Source organism: Phyllobates terribilis, unplaced genomic scaffold, assembly GCF_046119375.1.
Source record: "Phyllobates terribilis strain yellow unplaced genomic scaffold, ASM4611937v1 Scaffold_5__5_contigs__length_657084704, whole genome shotgun sequence".
In the NCBI taxonomy this organism is placed as follows: Eukaryota; Metazoa; Chordata; class Amphibia; order Anura; family Dendrobatidae; genus Phyllobates; species Phyllobates terribilis.
Window position 1 is genome coordinate 42,306,194 of NW_027362765.1, and position 6,000 is coordinate 42,312,193.

Consider the following 6,000-nt stretch of genomic DNA (forward strand, 5'->3'; position numbering starts at 1 on the left):
TACCATAGGTATAGGTACAAAAATCTACCATAGGCATAGGTACAGACAAATATCTACCATAGGCATAGGTACAGACAAATATGACTAAAAATCTACCATAGGCATAGGTACAGACAAATATGACTAAAAATCTACCATAGGCATAGGTACAGACAAATATGACTAAAAAATCTACCATAGGCATAGGTACAGACAAATATGACTAAAAAATCTACCATAGGTATAGGTTCAAAAATCTACCATAGGCATAGGTACAGACAAATAAGACTAAAAAATCTACCATAGGTATAGGTACAAAAATCTACCATAGGCATAGCTACAGACAAATATGACTAAAAATCTACCATAGGCATAGGTACAGACAAATATGACTAAAAAATCTACCATAGGCATAGGTACAAAAATCTACCATAGGCATAGGTACAGACAAATATGACTAAAAATCTACCAGAGGCATAGGTACAAAAATCTACCATAGGCATAGTTACAGACAAATATGACTAAAAAATCTACCATAGGCATAGGTACAGACAAATATGACTAAAAAAATCTACCATAGGCATAGGTACAGACAAATAAGACTAAAAAATCTACCATAGGCATAGGTACAAAAATCTACCATAGGCATAGGTACAGACAAATATGACTAAAAATCTACCAGAGGCATAGGTACAAAAATCTACCATAGGCATAGTTACAGACAAATATGACTAAAAAATCTACCATAGGCATAGGTACAGACAAATATGACTAAAAAAATCTACCATAGGCATAGGTACAGACAAATAAGACTAAAAAATCTACCATAGGCATAGGTACAAAAATCTACCATAGGCATAGGTACAGACAAATATGACTAAAAATCTACCATAGGCATAGTTACAGACAAATATGACTAAAAAATCTACCATAGGCATAGGTACAGACAAATATGACTAAAAAATCTACCATAGGCATAGGTACAAAAATCTACCATAGGCATAGCTACAGACAAATATCTACCATAGGCATAGGTACAGACAAATATGACTAAAAATCTACCATAGGCATAGGTACAGACAAATATGACTAAAAATCTACCATAGGCATAGGTACAGACAAATATGACTAAAAAATCTACCATAGGCATAGACAAATATGACACATAGGGTTTTAGTAATTTCCCCCCCTGTATACATGAGCACATACAGCGTTATATTACTGTACATATACACATGGCAGAAGTGGGGGAAGGGGGCACTATCTCCGGGAATGGAGGCGTTAATGTCCCCTGTATACATGAGCACATCCAGCGTTACATTACTGTACATATACACATGGCAGTACTGGGGGAGGGGGGCACTATCTCCAGGAATGGAGGGGTTAATGTCCCCTGTATACATGAGCACATCCAGCGTTATATTACTGTACATATACACATGGCAGAACTGGGGGAAGGGGCCACTATCTCCGGGAATGGAGGGGTTAATGCCCCCTGTATACATGAGCACATCCAGCGTTATATTACTGTACATATACACATGGCAGAACTGGGGGAAGGGGGCACTATCTCCAGGAATGGAGGGGTTAATGTCCCCTGTATACATGAGCAAATCCAGCGTTATATTACTGTACATATACACATGACAGAACTGGGGGGAGGGGGCACTATCTCCAGGAATGGAGGGGTTAATGCCCCCTGTATACATGAGCACATCCAGCGTTATATTACTGTACATATACACATGGCAGAACTGGGGGAGGGGGGCACTAACTCCAGGAATGGAGGGGTTAATGTCCCCTGTATACATGAGCACATCCAGCGTTATATTACTGTACATATACACATGACAGAACTGGGGGGAGGGGGCACTATCTCCAGGAATGGAGGGGTTAATGCCCCCTGTATACATGAGCACATCCAGCGTTATATTACTGTACATATACACATGGCAGAACTGGGGGAAGGGGGCACTATCTCCGGGAATGGAGGGGTTAATGCCCCCTGTATACATGAGCACATCCAGCGTTATATTACTGTACATATACACATGGCAGAACTGGGGGAGGGGGGCACTATCTCCGGGAATGGAGGGGTTAATGTCCCCTGTATACATGAGCACATCCAGCGTTATATTACTGTACATATACACATGGCAGAACTGGGGGAGGGGGCACTATCTCCAGGAATGGAGGGGTTAATGTCCCCTGTATACATGAGCACATCCAGCGTTATATTACTGTACATATACACATGGCAGAACTGGGGGGAGGGGGCACTATCTCCGGGAATGAGGCGGTTAATGCCCCCTGTATACATGAGCACATCCAGCGTTATATTACTGTACATATACACATGGCAGAACTGGGGGCAGGGGGCACTATCTCCGGGAATGGAGGGGTTAATGCCCCCTGTATACATGAGCACATCCAGCGTTATATTACTGTACATATACACATGGCAGAACTGGAGGAAGGGGGCACTATCTCCGGGAATGGAGGGGTTAATGCCCCCTGTATACATGAGCACATCCAGCGTTATATTACTGTACATATACACATGGCAGAACTGGAGGAAGGGGGCACTATCTCCGGGAATGGAGGGGTTAATGCCCCCTGTATACATGAGCACATCCAGCGTTATATTACTGTACATATACACATGGCAGAACTGGGGGAGGGGGGCACTATCTCCGGGAATGGAGAGGTTAATGCCCCCTGTATACATGAGCACATCCAGTGTTATATTACTGTACATATACACATGGCAGAACTGGAGGAAGGGGGCACTATCTCCGGGAATGGAGGGGTTAATGCCCCCTGTATACATGAGCACATCCAGTGTTATATTACTGTACATATACACATGGCAGAACTGGAGGAAGGGGGCACTATCTCCGGGAATGGAGGGGTTAATGTCCCCTGTATACATGAGCACATCCAGCGTTATATTACTGTACATATACACATGACAGAACTGGGGGAAGGGGGGCACTATCTCCGGGAATGGAGGGGTTAATGCCCCCTGTATACATGAGCACATCCAGCGTTATATTACTGTACATATACACATGGCAGAACTGGGGGAGGGGGGCACTATCTCCGGGAATGGAGAGGTTAATGCCCCCTGTATACATGAGCACATCCAGTGTTATATTACTGTACATATACACATGGCAGAACTGGAGGAAGGGGGCACTATCTCCGGGAATGGAGGGGTTAATGCCCCCTGTATACATGAGCACATCCAGTGTTATATTACTGTACATATACACATGGCAGAACTGGAGGAAGGGGGCACTATCTCCGGGAATGGAGGGGTTAATGCCCCCTGTATACATGAGCACATCCAGCGTTATATTACTGTACATATACACATGGCAGAACTGGGGGAAGGGGGCACTATCTCCGGGAATGGAGAGGTTAATGCCCCCTGTATACATGAGCACATCCAGAGTTATATTACTGTACATATACACATGGCAGAACTGGGGGGAGGGGGCACTATCTCCAAGAATGGAGGGGTTAATGCCCCCTGTATACATGAGCACATCCAGTGTTATATTACTGTACATATACACATGGCAGAACTGGGGGAGGGGGGCACTATCTCCGGGAATGAGGGGGTTAATGCCCCCTGCGCCCAGTAATGGGGGATCTCCACATACCTCCACCTGCAGAGCCGCCACCACATATATGGCTGTTCTGTGCGCACAGGACCTGTGATGAGGTCACAGGAGGGGAGGAGTCAGGGGTCACATGATCAGGGGCCTCAGTGGATGCAGGACTCTGCTGTGCTGGTTGTCATGGTGCTGGATGAGGGGAAGGTTATGTGTGGGGTCAGGAGGGGTTTACAGTGTGGGTATAGCAGAGCCGCGTGTGTACGAGGTGTACGGAGCAGAGCCGTGTGTGTACGAGGTGTACGGAGCAGAGCCGTGTGTACGAGGTGTACGGAGCGGAGCCGCGTGTGTACGAGGTGTACGGAGCGGAGCCGCGTGTGTTCGAGGTGTACGTAGCGGAGCCGCACGTGTACGAGGTGTACGGAGCCGCGTGTGTACGAGGTGTACGGAGCGGAGCCGCGTGTGTACGAGGTGTACGGAGCTGAGCCGCGTGTGTACGAGGTGTACGGAGCAGAGCCGCGTGTGTACGAGGTGTACGGAGCGGAGCCGCGTGTGTTCGAGGTGTACGTAGCGGAGCCGCGTGTGTGCGAGGTGTACGGAGCCGAGCCGCACGTGTACGAGGTGTACGGAGCCGCGTGTGTACGAGGTGTGCGTAGCGGAGCCGCGTGTGTACGAGGTGTACGGAGCAGAGCCGCGTGTGTACGTGGTGTACGGAGCGGAGCCGCGTGTGTACGAGGTGTACGGAGCAGAGCCGCGTGTGTGCGAGGTGTACAGAGCGGAGCCGCGTGTGTAGGAAGTGGAGCCGCGCGTGTACGACCCTCACTGCTAATATAACTGTTCAAATGTCTTGCTTTGTATTGAATTTATTGTCTGTAAATGTCCCCGCTTAATTGTAAAAATACTGCGGAATATGTTGGCGCTATATAAATAAAATTATTATTATCCCTGGTGATAAAATAAGGTTCTCTGACATGAAGCCCCAGTGATAGTACTGGAACGGTGTCAGTCAGATCCCACCACTACTAACTGCTATTATAGCGTCAAATGTAAAAAAACAAAACATTACAAGACATCTGTAGCGCCGGCGTCCCTGCACGCTCCCCTCCTCACCCCAACAGGGACGCCGACTTACTCACTGCTGTGACTCCCTCCTGCATTTCCTTCTCCTCTTCCTCCAGTTGCCTCTGCTTGGGGTCTGCGTACGGCTCGCAGATCTCCGCACTGTGCTTAGATTGCCTCCTGATGGGAGGTGTCTGAGCAATGTGGTTAGTCATGTACTCTGCACGCTGGCTAGCTCTCAGGTCCCCAGTTTGTTAGTACCTTCCAGTACCCGCTAGTTTCTGCCTGTACCTGCTTATCCTTTCTTGTTTTTGCCTGTCCTTGCTTGTGCTTTCCAGCCTAGCTGCCTGCACCTGCCTGTGCCCACCTGTGTACCAGCCTGCATCTGCCTGTGCCCACTTGTATACCAGCCATACCTGCCTGAAAATGCCTGTGCCCATCTGTATACCAGCTGTACCCGTCTGCACCTGCCTTTGCCCAACTGTTTACCAGCCATACCTGCCAGTCTGTATACCAGCCGTCCCTGCCTGCACCTGCCAGTGCCTGCCTGTCTACTAGCTGTGCCCACGAGCATCTGGGTTCCTGCCATGCCTGCCTGTACCAGCTGAACCTTCCTTTCTTCACCGTTCCAGCCTCCTGTCCCTTGGGGGTTAGCTGCAAAGGTCAGTTCTGGTGTAGCACTAGTTACACCTCTCCAGGCTTTTGTCGGATCACGGCACAATGGTTCCACCACTCCCATTACAGTTTGCTCAGGCCATGGAATCCGCTAGCTCTAACGCTTCCTCTATCTCCACCCTATACCAGGAAGTCTCCCACCAGAAAGACCAGCTGGACAAAATCTCCTATCTGTGCACTGTGACCACTCACTTAGACACACTGATATCTGTGGCCCCATCCACCCCTGCTCAAGTAGCAACAACCTCAGTTGTGGCTCGCCAGAATACCAGCTATGTTCCCTGTTCTGGAACCCATCTGTCGGCTCCACCACGCTATGATTGTGATCACTCTCTATGCCGAGGGTTCATCAATCAATGCACGCTGCACGACCTTTTGGCACACCAGTTCGCTTCTGTTCGAGCCAAAGTAGCATTCATAATGTCTCACCTTACTGGCGTGGCTCAATCTCCTATGGGAAAGAGGGTACCCTCTTGTCTCGAACCTCCAGACCTTTTTAGAAGCTTTCCGTAAGGTCTTTGATGAGCCTGGTCACGTTTCCTCCGCAGCATTGTCTCTCCTCTGATTGCACCAGGGAAATCTCACAGTGTGCCACTACGCTGTCCGATTCCGTACCCTGTCCTCTGAACTTCCCTGGAAAAATGAGGCGTTGGTGGCCGCCTTCTGG

At 48.4% G+C, this 6,000-nt stretch overlaps 1 protein-coding gene across 1 annotated transcript in view; it reads right to left on the reverse strand.

Annotated features, from left to right (window-relative positions):
• The window catches only part of LOC141270668 (gastrula zinc finger protein XlCGF66.1-like), a 35,818-nt gene extending 32,084 nt beyond the window's left edge, over nucleotides 1-3,734 (reverse strand). The window contains exon 1 of the mRNA XM_073680764.1: nucleotides 3,648-3,734. The gene's annotated coding sequence lies outside the window, so the exon portion shown is untranslated. The remainder of the gene's footprint in view (nucleotides 1-3,647) is intronic.
• Nucleotides 3,735-6,000: the final 2,266 nt, after the last annotated feature.